Below are 15,805 nucleotides of genomic sequence, written 5' to 3' on the forward strand. Positions count from 1 at the left end.
AACACCTGGGTTTTAAGAGACAACAGGATCTAAAGGAGCATTTACATTGGAGTCTTGTCGACTGCAGATTCACAGTATTTCCACAGCTGACGGCACTCTGTGACATACAGCGAGGGGGTCTCTGGACATCTGACAGCGACTGAGACCCACATTTTAACGGGTCTTGTATGCCGGCACTGGATTTTCGTTGCAAAGTAAAACTGTGGCCGGAATTTTGCTGGTGCTCAGTGGACGGGATCGGTGGTGGGTCAATAGTGAAATTTGATTTGATGGACAGCGGCTCAGGAACCCGCTGTCAAATCGCGCACACTTGCCTTTCCCAATGTCGGGTCTGCCAGCGCTGAGCAGACCTGACCAGCAGCGGAGGGGGACCTAATTTAAACAATTATTGGCTTGTTGACAAGCTCTTAAGAGTGAATTTAACCCTACCTTTTTGACTTTAATAGCTCGTCCACAGCTTCCACGCTGCTCCTGGACCCCGTCTGTTAATCTGAGGTGGAAGTTGAGTGGCCATTGAATCAGCTGATGAGTGACAGCTTGAAATGTAGTATAAAAGCTCCCACTTCACACCTGTTCACTTTCCAAGTGCAGAGGCTGTTGCTTTCTCCCTTTGGAACGCAGATTGAGCTTTATGCAGGCTGCAAGAGTTTAGAGCAAACTCTCCAGCCAGTGTCACCTCATTGCAGCAAGCTCTCTCACCATTGACAGATTGCTTCTGTCATCTCAACTTCAGCTACTATCTATTCCATCAGCATGGGTGCCCTTTATACTCTCCCACCTTGGTCCTCAGAATCCCACCACGATCAGCCACAACACCAGCAGTACCAGGCACACCAGCAGCACCAACAACAACACCAACCTTCTCCTCGATCAACTGATGCTGCACAGGACACACGGAATCAGCACCCGACCACGTTGTTGCCCAGGAGACCAGGGATGGCCTCACCATGGCCAGATTTACTTCACTTGACGCTGTACACCCTGGCTGCCACATGATGCGCCAGATTGGCACCACCCCACACCATTGGTAGATCCGTGTATTTTTGATGTAGTGTGTCCTTCAATAACTAGACATGAGACTGCAGGAACAATCAACAGGTATTTACTGGATGAGGGTTACTCTAAAAACTAAACGTACAGATCCCTACTCAGGGTTTATATACAGGTGTGGTCACTGCCGGTACTACAGTATACAGGAGCTGTAAAAAGTAGTTCTCCCCTTAAAGGTACATACACTACAATTCCTCCCCTTTTAGATTGACAGTACCATAACATTCATTTAACAATTAACACTTTTAACATGCACATTAACTGAAAATAGTTCATTTATAAATTCAGTCTTTGGGGCGGCTTCCTGATCCTTTCTGGATAGCGCCTTTCCTGAGTGTCTTGTTCTTGGTGCGGTCGTCAGTTGGTTCATCAGCTTCCGATGCTACTGTTTCTGGGGTAGATGCTACCTGTATGTCGGGTTCATCACCAGGTGCGCGAGACATGGGGTTGACTCGTTCCTGTGACTCTAGGACCTGGTCGACATGGCGTCTCACAATGTTCTCCCCAACATCCACTGTGTACATTAGTGGCCCCTGCCGTGTGCATATCGTTCCTGGTTGCCATTTCTCTGTTCGGTAGTTGCGGGCCAAGACTGGTTGCCCTACATTGAAGCTCCTTGTCGGCTTCTCATTGATGTGCTGGAATTGCTTATTCTCAACATCTCTTCGTACATTTGGTCTGAGCAAATCTAGACGAGATCTCAACCTTCGGTTAAAGAACATCATGGCCAGGGTCTGGTTGGTGACTGCATGTGTTGCATTTCTGTAGGCTAACAGGAAATTGTCCACCTTATGCTGCAGTGGAATGTTGTCATTGCACATGGCCTTTACTGCTTTCTTAAAGGTTTGTACGAACCTCTCAGCCAATCCATTTGTGGCTGGATGATATGGGGCGGATGTGTAATGCCTTACCCCACTCCTTTTCATGAATCTTCGAAACTCTTCGGACACAAACTGTGGTCCGTTATCAGAGCAAATCTGCTCTGGCAAGCCGTTCCTGGCAAATATGGTCCGTAGGACGGCAATAGTTTTCTCCGTGGTGGTGGACGACATTTTGATCACCTTAGGCCATTTCGAGTGCGCATCCACGGCTATTAGAAACATTGAGTCCATGAATGGACCAGCAAAATCAATATGCACCCGTTGCCATGGAGATGAGGGCCACTCCCATGGGTGTAGAGGGGCATGTGGTGGTGCATTTTGGACCTTCTGGCATCCTGAGCAGCTCTTTGTCAGGTCCTCGATTTGCTGATCGATCCCCGGCAACCACACATAAGCTCTAGCAAGGCTTTTCATTTTTACCCCTCCCAGATGGCCTTCGTGAAGCTCATTGAGCACTCTCTCCCTTAACTTGGGTGGAATTACCACTCGGGATCCACACATCAAGGTCCCCTGGCTTACTGACAGCTGTTCTCTTCTAGATGAGAATGCTGGCAACAGTGAGTCGCCATGTGTTGGCCATCCCTTCACCGTCAAGTCATATACCCGAGACAGTGTCGGGTCATTTCGGGTCTCCTTCTCTATATCAGCGTTAGTTACTGGCAAGCGTTCAATTATAGTCGAATGAAATATTTCGACAGGGTCCACTGCTGGTGCTTCCATGCTGTTTCGTGCCCTTAAACTCAATTTCATATTGGTTCGCCCCTAGAAAAAGCGACCATCTTTGTAGCCGTTGCGCAGTCATCACTGGCACGCCCCTCTTTGGATTAAAGATGGAGACAAGTGGTTGGTGGTCCGTCAGCAAGGCGAACTTCTGCCCGTGCAGATAGTGGTTGAACTTTTTCACTCCCCACACTAGGCTGAGGGCCTCCCTGTCAATCTGGGCGTAGTTACGCTCGGCTGAGGTTAGTGACCGAGACGCAAAGGCTACCGGCCTCTCCGAGCCATCCGGGAACTTGTGTGACAGCACCGCTCTAATGCCATAGGGTGATGCATCACACGTCAACCGAATTGGTAGTGCTGGGTTGAAATGAGCCAACACCTCTTTTGATGTGATCAATTCTTTGCACTTCTGGAAAGCTCGTTTATATTCGTCACTCCACTTCCATGGTACCCCCGTTTGCAGTAGGGTGTTCAGTGGGTGTAGTACTGTAGACAAATTCGGCAAGAACTTATGGTAGTAGTTCACCAGCCCGAGGAACGACCTCAGTTGTGACACATTTTCCGGTGCTGGAGCCTTGACTACTGCCTCAATCTTTTCAGGGGACTTATGTAACCCCTCTTCATCAATAACGTGGCCACAATACGAGATCTGCTTCTGGAAAAACTTGCATTTGTGGCGATTTGCTCGGAGCCCATATTCCTTCAATCTAGTGAGCACCTGCTCCAGGTTGGCAAGGTGAGCACTGTCATTTTCGCCCGTGACCAGGATGTCGTCCAAATAACACTGGGTCCCTGGAATCCCTTGCAGGACTTGATCCATTGCCCTTTGCCAAATAGCCGGAGCTGATGCTACCCCGAACACCAGCCGGTTGTATTGGTAGAGACCTTTGAGTGTTGATCGTGAGGTACTGTTTCGAGGCTTCTTCTACCTCCATTTGCAGGTACGCCTGGGCCAGATCAATCTTAGTGAAACGTTTACCTCCAGATAGCGAGGCGAAAATATCTTCAATCCGCGGAAGCGGATATTGTACCGTGTGAAGGACTGGGTTCACTGTCACCTGAAAGTCCCCACTGATGCGAACTTTCTTTGGTTCCCCAGGCGTATTACTCAACGACCTCTTCACTACAGGAACGATGGGTGTGGCCCACTCGCTCCAGTCCACTTTGGACAGTACTCCTGAACGTTCCAAACCTTCCAGCTCTGCTTCAATGGCTGGGCGGATCGCATAAGGCACCGGTCTGGGCTTAAAAAACTTTGGGCTTGCATTTTCCTCTATTTTGATCGTCGCTGTTATGCCTTTTAGTGTTCCAAATCCCTCCTGGAACACTTCTTGTGCGTCAGTTAGCATTTTTGATAGTCGTCCAGGTGTGGCGTCGTCATCCTTTTTGGCATCTACAGTCAGTGCTTTATGGAATGCCAATCTAGCTGTATCTTCCAGATCCATTCACGTCCTAGTAGTGGTGGTCCTCCATCTGGCAATACATATAGGTCCATTGTTGGTGTTTCCTTACCATTATGTACAACATTCACCCTTATTTTTCCTTTGGGGTAGACTTTTTGCCCCGTGTACGTCTTCAAGACAATCTCTGTATCTCTCAAGGGTATATGTGAGAATAGCCGCTTGTAGTCCCTTCGGTTTATGACTGTTAGGGCTGATCCTGTGTCCAATTCCATTTTCACTTGGACTCCAGCTATCTTGAGCGTGACCCAGATAGTTTGATGATCCTCCGTTTGGATCACCTTTATGTAGTTTCAGACAACCCAGCTCCTTGCTTCCGGAGTCTGTATCACTTTTCTGTTCATCTGAACTACTCTCCGTCACCTTATGTACCTTCTTGTACTTCTCCTGTGGAGATTTCTTGCTGCTGGTTTTCTTTCCCGACCTGCAGACTCTTGCTATGTGTTCTACTTTTCCACACTGTCTGCACACTTTGTCCTTCAACCAGCAATCATTATGGTCATGTGTTGTTCTGCCGCAGCAATAACACTTCACTGTTCCGTATGACATTTCATTTGTGCCATATTCTTGTGGTCTCCGTTGTATCTCTGCAGCGCCCCGTGCGGCTGCTTCGTGTGATACTGCCATGCTGAAAGCCTTTTCCAGCGTAAGGTCCTTTTCAGATAAAAGCCGTTTCTGGGTTCCTTCACTTGTCCCTTGAGGTATCTGCCAGTCCCGCTGCAAACTGGCAGTGTTTCGATAGCTTACGCAGTTCTGTTAAATACTCAGCATTACTTTCATCTTTATGCTGGTTTCTTTTGTGAAACTTAAATCTTTCTGCTATCAGCAGCGGTGTGGGGTTTAAGTGGTTCTGTAGGGTTGACACTATGGGCTGGATTTTGCTAGGGCTGGGGAGGCGGTATTGGAGGCGTGTGGGGGATAAAAATCGCAAAACTGGCGTGCGGGCCCAAACCCGCCTCCATCCCGCCTCCACGCAATTTTCCTAAATTCGTGTCTGCTGGTCCCGACTCCGTCCCGCCTCCAGGAGGCGGGATAGGCCCTTAAGGCCCTTAACAAGCCCTCAATTGGCTCTATAATCCCATTTTCCTAACCACTTGCAAGTTTACTCGTTTTCCCACGTGAAACACACCTGGTGGGAAACACACATCTGAAACCTGGCGGGAGCACAACTGGATTGCGGAGTAGCAGCTGTAGCTCAACCATTAAATGGCAGATTTGAACAGGCTTTAATTGCAGGTGGCATAACTTTGCTCTCTCAGGTCTGGGGGATCTTTCAGAAGGCATACCCACAGCTCTGGAAGTTTGCAGCCTGACAACCATCTCCAGTGTGACCTCCTGGGAAACCCCTCTCGCCACCTTCACTGAGCGCTTCCTCAACTGAGGCATCTACCAGAAGCATGGGAGCCATTTTTGTCCTGCCCTTCTGGATATTACATGAGGCCGCCCAACAGCAGCAGCAACAACAGTTGCGCCAAGCTGCTGCTGCCCCACCTGAGGATGCACAGGCCAGAAGGGGCCAGCGCATGGAAGGCCGTCGGCGCAGGAGATACCCCCCAAACAGGGTCTACAGACGCAGGGTCAGCTACCTCAACATGTCTGAGCAGCAGTGCCAAAGGCGGCTCCGACTTCCGCGAGAGATAGTGGCTGCCATCTGCGCAATGCTGCAGCAAGACCTGGAGCCCAGAGGAGCAGCTGGACACCCCTTATCAGTGGCCGTCAAAGTCACCATCGCACTCAACTTTTTTGCCTCAGGCTCATTCCAGGGATCAGCAGCAGACATCAGCGGCATCTCCCAGGCGGCCGCACACACCTGCATCAAGCAGGTAACCGATGCCCTCTTTGCCATCGCGCACAATCACATCCATTTCACCAAGGATCGAGCAAGTGTCATGGCGAGAGCAGTTGGATTTGCTAATCTTGCAGGCTTTCCAAGGGTGCAGGGCATTGTTGATTGCACACATGTGGCCCTTAAGGCTCCCCATCACAATCCTGGTATTTTTGTCAACCGCAAGGGCTTCCACTCCCTCAACGTTCAGCTGGTGTGTGACCACAAGAAGGAAATTTTGCATGTTTGTGCCAAGTACCCTGGCAGTTGCCATGACTCCTTCATACTGCGCCAGTCTACTGTGCCTCCGCTATTCAGTCCGCCACACCAACTTAACGGATGGCTACTTGGAGACAAGGGCTATCCCTTGAGGACGTGGCTATTGACGCCGCTGAGGAGCCCATCCAACGCAGCTGAGAACTACAACTCCAGCCACCTTTCCACCAGAGCCATGATCGAGCAGACCATTGGTCTGCTGAAGATGCGCTTCAGATGCCTGGATAGATCAGGTGGAGCCCTGCAATACTCAGCAGCCAGGGTCTCCAGAATCGGTGTGGTTTGCTGTGTGCTTCACAACATGGCACAGCGTCGTGGCTTGCAGATGGCCGAGGACCAAGTGGCTCCTGACATATCCTCCTCAGATGAGGAGGAGGAGGAGGGGGAGGAGGAGAGCGAAGACGAACATCTTGCAGAGGCTCATCAACCAGCGGCAGCAGTGCGCGAGAACATTGGTGGCCGGCATGCAAGGAACACGCTCATATTGAGCAGATTTGCTGAGCCTCGCCCATGAGGGACTATTGCCTCGCATCCTTTTACCTGAGCACTGACAATAGCCAGGAACCAGCTGACTTCTAGCGATGTGACCACCATACTGACCTCAAAGTGAAAGTCCCATTCGCGAAATGACACACGCCACAACTACAGCAGTAGCCAACAGATGATTTATTAACATTATTCTGATGGCTTTCAACCATAACACATTAAATTCCACCCAAGTGACTACCCTTGTGACTATTTGTGCAGTTTCTTTCTCTTACGCGTGCTCCTACATAGTGGTTCCCCAGTGGCATCAGCAGATGTGGAGGCCCCTTGCTCACTTCCTTGCTGCTCCTGTCTGGACACCTTTGGCGGGCGTCCTCTGGGGTTGCGAGCCTGTAAGGGCTGCGCAAAAGTCTGCTGCTCCTGCGGCTGTGCAGGGGTTGAGACGCCGATCTCACTTGGGTGCTGACTCAGGTGGGGCTCTGACCGAGGACTTGTCAGTGGCATGGAAGTTTGAGCGCTTGGAGAGGAGCCCCCACCTCCTTGTTCTCTGCCACCATCATCCCTCTCATGGGTCAGGTCCCCCTCAGCGCTTGCAAGTGGCGAGAGAGCACCTTGCTGCACATCAGCGGAGCCATGGGGACCCGTGTCGGGACTGGCAGTCCTTCTCAGAGGGACTGCCATGAAGGTCTGGTTTCTCTGTTCAATAGCTGCCCATCGCTCCTCCAGAGATGTCAGTCTAGTCTGAACACTCACCATGTTTTCAACACTCGCGCGACTTATCTCCTCCATGGCCATAGCCAGCCTTTCCACGGAGGTTGCCATCCTTTCCGTGGTAATGCGTTGATGCACCAATGACTCCACAAAGGCTCTGCTCATGTTAGCGACGGACTCCTCCATTCGCTCCACACTCGCAGCAACCCTGGAGACAAAACCTGCCAGAGACTCCTGCATATTTTCCTGGAGTGCCATCACCGCTGATACTGTGGATGGACCCAGAGGCAAAGGGTCGACATGCAGCTGAGCCGAGCTGGGAGAGTGCTGCGCCCTCCGACTAGGACTCTCCACTGCTGTCCCTGGCTCCACCATCTGCTGAGGCTCACTTGTGAGCTGTGATACACCAGGTGACAACACTACTCTATGTCCCGAAGGTCCCACCGAGGTGTGAGTGTCTGCGCTGGTGCTGGGTGCGTTGCGTTCTGCTGACGCTGCGCCCTCAGAGGTTGCAGCTTCCTCTGAGGAGTCTGGATGCTGAGGCTGAACCTCCTCCTGCGTCCTGGAGATGGGAGCTTGCGATGGTCCTGTGGGGGAGTAAAGGAAAGTGTCAGAGATGAGAGGCCAGGGTTACCTGCACAGTGCTTATTGCAGATGATCAGAGGTCCATCTGCTAGAGCTTCCAAGTCATTATCAGCGAGTCATGCAATGCAATTGAGAGAGTTGGAAAACTCTTCTGTCACCAGCTTGCTCTGCTGCACCGGTCTCTCCGTCCCCCGCTTGTGTGTCGTCCTGGATGCCGACGATCTCCAGGATCGCCTCCTCCCATGGGGTCAGCTGGGCTAAGGAGGCTGCCCCTCCCCCTGTCCTGGCTCGCTCTCTTCGGTTGTGAGCTCTCTTTTCCTGCAATGGGGGAGACAAGTGGAGTTTGAGCAAGAATGAAGGCGTGAGTGTGGAGAATCGATGGCATAGATGCTTAGAAGGAGAGAAAGATGGAGTGAGATGGCAAGACCAAGGGCCCTCCCTATGTGATGTAAGTTGTTTTCATAGTATGACAGTGATAGGGAGTGTGGGGGCTGCATAGTCCATTAGTTAGGTGAATGTGACCATAGAGAGAGAGGGAGTGGGAAAGGGTGCATGGATGTCAGTGTCAAGTGGGATTTGGAGGAAGCGATTGGTAAAGCTGAGAGCTGGTGAGGAAAGGCAATGGGGATCAGATTAAGAGTGATGGGAACATCATACTCACTTTTCCAGTGCGCAGAAGGTCATGGAAGCGTTTCCGACACTGGATCCATGTTCTGCTGGTATTCGAGCTGGCGTTCACCTGCTCTGCCACCCTCAGCCACACAGCCTTGGTTTGCTGGGGTGGCTTCTTCCTCCCCAAGGAGGGGAAGAGCACCTCCCTGCTCTCTGTCGCTCCCTCCACCAATGCCTGGAGGGCTGCCTCGTCAAATCTGGGGGATGCCTTACTCCGATGCGTCGCCATGATTGATGATGGTAGCAGCAGCTGCCAGGGCCAGAAGCTTGGCAGTCTGCTGAAGTGAGCAAGGCTTGTGGAAGCCCTTAAATGAAGCAGCAGTGATGATGTCATCGGAGGCGAGCTTCCCACCTGAAAAGCTCACTGGCTAGGGGTTCCCACACGTGGGGAATCAATTGGGCTATAAAATCAAAATTGCATCAATTTCCCACATCGTTCAGGATTCGTGTGGGAAACACGAAATGTGGGGAACACGACCCCAACCCACCCCCGTAGCAAAATCCAGCCCTATGTTTCCAAAATCCTTGCCCACTGGCTTCTCTGGGGTTACTAGGTTTCGCAGTAAGCCATACGTTTTTGCACCCATGGAATTCAACAATACCAGCGCTTTCCTCTCATCTGGCACTTCATTTGCCTTGCAGTACACTTCTATGCGTTCGACATATGTCGTCCAATCTTCGACTTCATTGTCGAACGCTGTGATACTGCCACTCTTCGGCATCCCTGGGTGTGGTAAGACTGGCTCAAAATGGCGTTTTCCCGCGCTCTCCCTTCTTCTCCGCTGCGGCTCAAAATGGCGTTTCCCGCGCTCTCCCTTCTTCTCCGCTGCGGCTGCTCGGCCCTTGAACACCGGCTGCGCTCTGCGCGTTTCCCTTTCTTCCCCGCTGACGCTGCTCATCCCTTGAACACCGGCTGCGCTCTGCGCGTTTTCTTTCGCGCCTCTCTCTCTTCTCCCTTCGACGCCGTTCGGTCCTGAACACTGGCTGCACCCTGTGCGCTCTACCCTCTCTCTTCTCCCGTCGACGCTGCTCAGCCTTTTCTGTGCTGTCGGTCGGCTCTAGCCGCTGCTGTCCGGGAAGGGTCTGCGCCGTACCTGTTGCCAGCCCATTTCGCTGGACCACCGTGACTGGAGAACCAAGCCCAGCTCGCAACAGCCTCCCCTGCGATGCTCGACCTCTGCTGGATGACTGGGCGGTTGCTCGTGGTCGACGCCCGTGCTTCTGGCCTCAACTTTCTTCCACTGTTCTCCAGGAGCGAATCCCTGGGAGGTAATGCAGAGTTGCAGGTAGGTTCGAATCTGCCTCATCGCCACTGTTAGATCCGTGTATTTTTGATGTAGTGTGTCCTTCAATAACTAGACACGAGACTGCAGGAACAATCAACAGGTATTTACTGGATGAGGGTTACTCTAAAAACTAAACGTACAGATCCCTACTCGGTTTATATACAGGTGTGGTCACTGCCGGTACTACAGTATACAGGAGCTGTAAAAAGTAGTTCTCCCCTTAAAGGTACATACACTACAACCATCACCATAAAGCATCCCTACAATGTCCAAGCCATTCCTTTCACACTCATCACCATTGCTGGGGGTACCGTTATGTCTCACCATTCACTGCAACTCACTAAGCCACTTCCAAAGGTGCACACAAATCTGTCCAAGACCAGGAAGTGTTGAAAGCAAAAGTTTCAATGTTTGACACCACATTAACAGAAACTTTACATGAACATTGGATAAAACACCCAAGTGGCTATCCTTGTGTGTTGTTAGTTGGTATGATTGCACTAGGATGAGTGTGAGTGTGAGGGGTGGCTAGTGAGATGGGGAAGTGACAATGTAGATAAAGAGGGATGGGTGGAGGTGCAAGGTAAGTTGGTGTGAGTAAGGATGTGCAGGAGTAGGGTAGGGAAGGCAGAGTGATGGGGATGTGATGAGAGGCACAGCAGGATGAGGTTGAGTGTGGCTTTGTACTAATATTTCATGGTCTACTGAGATCATTGAAACGTTTGCGGCACTGTACCCAGGTCCTCCTGACCATATCCCTGCTTGTGCCCTCCTCTGCAATGTGCAACCAGGCTGTGTTGATCTCCTGGGGAGGTCTCTTCCACCCATGAGAAGGGTTGGGGACCTCCCTGCGTGCTGTGACTCCCTCCATAAGCATATGGAGGGAGTCATGGGAGAGCCTCGGTGCAACCCTGTGCCTTTGTGCAGTGCTTGTCAATGCTGTAGAACACTGACAGCACAAATGTCAAAATAAATTAGGACATGATCCCTTTAAGGAAACCGGCTGATGTGTCATCAAATGACATCACCAGACCCGCTTCCTCTAATTGGCCAGGAAACTCGCTGGGCTGGGCTTAACAAGCCCAATCAGGAGAAATTCATTTTAGAGGCCGGGATGGAGCCAGCAGCGGGGTCGGGACCTGCCACCGACGTCGCCCGCCACGGACCCAACGAGGTTCATAAAATTGCGGCCTGCGTGTTTGGATTCCATCCATTTTTTTTGCAATGGGAATCAAAGTTCCACCGCACAGGTCTCCGGTTTTCAGCAGGGATTGTCGGGAGCGATGACAGCACCAGGTAAAATAAACAAGAAAGAATGCCACACAGAGGACGCTGGTCTCCATTAACAGCCTCTCTCCCGAGACCCATATCAACAATGCAAAAATGCCTGTAACTTAAAAAGAGAATGCAGGGGTAAAGTTCAACTTTGGAGAGGATGCAAAATGGGGGGGTAGTTGATCGGCCACTCGTTACACATCCCGCAATATTTTTCTTTCCATTGATTTCAATGAAAGTTGAACTTCAGATGAATTTTACCCCCTATACTTCTGCTTAAAGTCACTCTATCTCTGATGGCACAGGTTGTATTCCCGTTCATTTTAGCCCATTAGGTAGCATAATAACGGTGCAGTGAGATGTAACTGCAGTAAAGGCAGACATCTCAACAAATTGACCCCAGTGATTGCGAAGACCATGCAAAGCCCAGTGAGAATTGTGTTTGAATCCCAAAGGAATAAGTGTGCCTATGGCTGAGTACATGCTCCAGCAGTCCTGGTTCAGCAAGTGATGCTCCGTGTTTAAAGTTCCACATTTGAGTTTGAGGCAACAGCGCTGTCTGGGGATAGTTCAATAGGCAGGAGAAGTGATGCATGAAGCTTCACTGCTAGTATTTCACACGGATGTTTTGGATTGATGGGGAATATTGAGATGCAGTTTTTCTGCTCCTGGTATAAACATGAAAATGTAGCTCAAGTAGTAACTGTTATTGCGCTATAGAGAACTGATCACACAGCCACATCTCTATAATACTGCAGGGAACATGGCCTCGTAAGCCTCCTCATCCAATCTATTTGTCTTATGCCACATTTTTATTGCAGAAACCTTTCTGTTGAAGTAGTCCCTTAATGTACTGAGCTGCTGGTGCTCCATAATCTGGCCTGTAAGCATTGAGGCAGGGAAGAAGCAGAACACACATGCACGGTACTTTCTAAGCTGCAGTCATGACTCCAAGTTACTGGACAGGCTAACAAAGCAAAAAAGCCACATTGCTGGCTGCTACGGGTGTTAGATCCGTGATTCTGAGGGTATGCTGTTGTTCAATAACCACACGGATGCTGTAACTTAACGATAAACAGGTATTTACTGGAGGAGGGTAGTCTCAAGACTGGGGGTAGAGAGGCATGTGCAAAGCTTATATACAGGTGTGGTCACTGCCGGTACTACAGTATACAGGAGCTGTAAAAGTAGTTCTGTCTTAAAGGCACATACACTACAATTCCTCCCCTTTTAGATTAGTAGTACCCCTAATATTCAAATAACAATTAACACTTTAACATGTACATTAAACAACAAAAGTCCATTTATAGATTCAGTCTTTGGGGCGGCTTCCTGACCCTTTCGGGATAGCGCCTTTCCTGAGGTTCTTGTTCTTGGTGCAGAGGCGATTCTGACCCCTTTTTTCGGGTAGTTCATCGGGTTCCACTGCTAATGGTTCTGAGGTAGATGCTACCGGTATGTCGGGTTCATCCCCAGGTACTCGAGACATGGGGTTGATGCGTTCCTGTGACTCTAAGATCTGATCGACGTGGCGTCTCACAATGTTCTCCCCGATATCCACTGTGTACATTAATGGCCCCTGCCTTGTGCATATCGTTCCGGGTTGCCATTTCTCTGTTCGATAGTCACGGGCCAAGACTGGTTGTCCTACATTGAAGCTCCTTGTCGGCTTCTCATTGATGTGCTGGAATTGTTTGTCCTCAACATTTCTTCGCACATTTGGTCTGAGCAAGTCCAGACGAGATCTCAACCTTCGGTTAAAGAACATCATGGCCGGGGTCAGGTTGGTAACTGCTGATGCGCCATCAATTACTCAAAAGACTGAGGTTGAGCGAGTAACAACCAGGCTTTTATTAACTAAAGAATGAAGGTCTTGTCTCGAGTGGTCGACCCGTCCAGAATACTAAGGGACTGGGAGGTAGTCACTTATATACCTGGAATAGTGGGAGGAGTCAGCCGAGGCATGTCCAGACCTGTACCTAGTGGAATACACATACACATACAGACAGGTATAACAGTGGTTTACCACATTCACCCCTTGTTTAGAAATGAGTCCGGCGGGGTGAAGTGTATTTAAAAGTTCGTGTTTTGGAGTCTCTCCGGAGGTCTTGTCTGCCGCTGTGATCGACGTGGCGACGGCAGGGGTGGTGGAGCTTCCGGCGTCGCGTCCCGTGTAGGCTGGGGCACTGGAGTGTAGTCCTCGTGGGTGACGGTCCAAGGCGAGCCGGCTGCTGGGGTTGGATATCGGGTCGTGGGGGGGGGTGGTAATGGGTAGTGGGTTACAGCGGTCCCCGAGGGTGTCGTGGGGGGGGGGTGGTAATGGGTAGTGGGTTACAGTGGTCCCCGAGGGTGCGAGGTCTCGTATGGAGACTGTGTCCTCCCGCCCGTCCGGGTATGCAATGTAAGCGTACTGGGGGTTGGCGTGGAGGAGGTCGACCCTCTCGACCAGGGGGTCCGTTTTATTGGTCCTCACGTGTCTTCTCAGTAGTACCGGCCCTGGGGACGTCAGCCATGGCGGTAACGCTGTCCCCGATGTGGACTTCCTTGGGAAGACAAACATTTTCTCGTGAGGGGTGGCAGTGCAGAGCAGTGACCGAATCGAGTGGAGCGCATCGGGGAGCACCTCCTGCCAGCGGGAGGTCGGAAGGCCCCTAGACTTTAAGGCTAGTAGGGCGGCCTTCCAAACTGTTGCATTCTCTCTTTCCACCTGTCCGTTCCCCCGGGGGTTGTAACTGGTGGTCCTGCTTGTGGCTATACCCCTAGCGAGCAGGTACTGGCGGAGTTCGTCGCTCATAAACGATGAGCCCCGGTCGCTATGGATATAGCTGGGGAAACCGAACAGGGTGAAGAGGCTGTTCAGACATTTAATGACCGTGGCACTGGTCATGTCCGGGCAGGGGATAGCGAACGGGAAACGGGAGTACTCGTCAATGATGTTGAGGAAGTACACATTGCGGTCGGAGGAGGGGAGAGGCCCTTTAAAATCGACGCTCAGGCGTTCGAAAGGGCGAGTGGCTTTTATCAGGTGGGCTCTGTCTGGTCTATAAAAGTGCAGTTTGCACTCAGCGCAGACTTGGCAGTTCTTGGTCATGGTCCTGACCTCCTCAATGGAGTAAGGCAGGTTGCGGGCCTTGATGAAGTGGAAGAACCTGGTGACCCCCGGGTGGCAGAGGTCATTGTGGAGGGCCCTCAGCCATCGATCTGCGTGCTGGCGCAGGTGCCACGCAATAGAGCATCTGGGGGTTCATTGAGCTTCCCAGGCCGGTACAAGATCTCATAATTGTAGGTGGAAAGTTCGATTCTCCACCTCAAGATCTTGTCATTTTTGATTTTGCCCCTCTGCTTGTTGTTGAACATAAAAGCAACTGAACGCTGGTCAGTGAGCAGGGTAAATCGTTTTCCGGCGAGGTAGTGCCTCCAATGACGCACAGCCTCCACAATAGCCTGGGCCTCCTTCTCGACCGCGGAGTGTCTGGTCTCCGGGCCCTGGAGGGTTCGTGAGAAGAATGCCACAGGTCTCCCCGCCTGATTAAGGGTGGCGGCCAGAGCGAAGTCGGACGCATCGCTTTCCACCTGGAAGGGGATGGATTCGTCCACTGCGTGCATGGTGGCTTTGGCAATGTCCTCCTTGGTACAGTGGAAGGCCGAGCGGGCCTCTGCCATCAGGGGAAAAGAGGTGGATTTGATCAGCGGACGGGCTTTGTCTGCATAGTAGGGGACCCACTGGGCGTAGTAGGAAAAAAACCCTAGGCACCTCTTCAGAGCTTTTAGGCAGTGGGGCAGTGGGAGTTCCATAAGGGGACGCATCCGGTCCGGGTCGGGACCGATGACCCCGTGTTCCACAACACAGCCAAGGATGGCGAGGCGGTCTGTGCGGAATATGCACTTCTCCTTGTTATATGTCAGGTTCAGGAGTTGGGCGGTGCGGAGGAATTTCTCGAGGTTTGCGTCATGGTCCTGCAAGTCATGGCCGCAGATGGTCACATTGTCTAGGTAAGGGAAAGTGGCCTGCAGCGCGTTTTGATCGACCATCCGGTCCGTCTACCTTTGGAAGACAGAGACCCCGTTGGTAACGCCAAAGGGAACCCTAAGGAAGTGATAGAGGCGGCCGTTTGCCTCAAAAGCAGTATACTGGCGGTCTTCGGGGCGGATGGGGAGCTGGTGGTATGCTGATTTCAGGTCAATGGTCGAAAAGACGCGGTACTGCGCGATCTGGTTGACCATGTCAGCTATGCGGGGGAGTGGGTAGGCGTCCAGCAGGGTGTAGCGGTTTATTGTTTGGCTGTAGTCGATGACCAGGTGTTGTTTCTCGCCGGTCTTAACGACCACAACCTGGGCTCGCCAGCGGCTGGAGCTGCCCTCAATAATCCCCTCCTTCAGGAGCCGCTCCACTTCGGTTTTGATGAAAACCCTGTCCCCGGCACTGTATCGCCTGCTCTTTGTGGCGATGGGCTTACAGTCGGGGGTGAGGTTATCAAACAGTGGGGGGGGTGGGACTCTGAGTGTGGAGAGGTTGCATCTGGTGCGCGGCAGGCAATTTGGAGGCTGCTGGCTGCGGACTGTGAGTGGGGGGAGGGG

At 51.6% G+C, this 15,805-nt stretch overlaps 1 protein-coding gene across 1 annotated transcript in view; it reads left to right on the top strand.

Moving 5' to 3' along the window:
* LOC147108294 (semaphorin-6B-like) overlaps positions 1-15,805 on the top strand; it is a 789,919-nt gene that overhangs the window by 698,400 nt on the left and 75,714 nt on the right. The gene's annotated exons all lie outside the window — the stretch shown is intronic.

This window comes from Somniosus microcephalus, chromosome 13, assembly GCF_052327205.1.
Source record: "Somniosus microcephalus isolate GS21.2 chromosome 13, FLI_Smic_1.0, whole genome shotgun sequence".
Lineage (NCBI taxonomy): Eukaryota > Metazoa > Chordata > Chondrichthyes > Squaliformes > Somniosidae > Somniosus > Somniosus microcephalus.